We start from the raw sequence: 880 nt of genomic DNA on the forward strand, positions 1-880 counted from the left end.
CAAATGAGATGAACAAGAAGTGTGTTTCAGCCAACCAAAGCACAACGCTTTGATAACAAGGGTCGACTAATGCCTTCACAAGGCCAAAACGTAAAATTCAACAACCCTGCCTGAAAAAAATGGTACGTACACAAACAACTTAAAAACACAGAAGCCAACCGACACCTCTGATTGGATTTACGCTTTGAATGACAGCTGAATGCAGCTTACTGATTGGTCAGAGGCATTTTTAAGCTGTAAACAAGGTTGCTTTGGCAGCTGAAGGAGAGGGGGGCTGGTGATGTCATAGCTGTCTTGCCAATGAAGAACGGGGTGACAGGTCCGTGGCAGGGTCGTGACGGGGTTATGGGGGTCGTGGGGTACCTGCCTACACTGCCTGGCTCTGGGGGCTTCTGAGCTCCTGTGTCTGGGTTTCATACCAGCGAACAGCAGTGTTGGCACAGAAACGGAGAAGCCCTGAGAAAGACGACTGCTCGCACTGTGAACTGGACTGCTGTGTGTGGAACGACATCCGAGAGTGGAAGGAGCAGCCTGCGGAGAGCTACACACACACACATTCACGCATATTTCATACATTAAACAAACACACACTGTGTACTGTACATTCACAGAGAACACAAACACACATATAACAATGACATACACAAACATGCACGCGCACACACTCAAGGCAGACTGCATGGAGAACAGACGGCAGGAAAAGTCCTTTTTGGCTGCATCTCACAACCTAGTGAGCTGACTACCTAGACAGCGGCAAAAGTGCTGTCTAGTTAGGCAGGTCACAGCCGTTCAAACATTCTTAGCTCCCTAGAGGGAACGGGACGAGACAACACAAACACAAAACACAACAGACTCAAGGCAGCAGTCCAGATGCAAAAAA

This window comes from Sinocyclocheilus grahami, unplaced genomic scaffold (genome assembly GCF_001515645.1).
Source record: "Sinocyclocheilus grahami isolate Dianchi unplaced genomic scaffold, SAMN03320097.WGS_v1.1 scaffold9079.1, whole genome shotgun sequence".
Classification (NCBI taxonomy): Eukaryota; Metazoa; Chordata; class Actinopteri; order Cypriniformes; family Cyprinidae; genus Sinocyclocheilus; species Sinocyclocheilus grahami.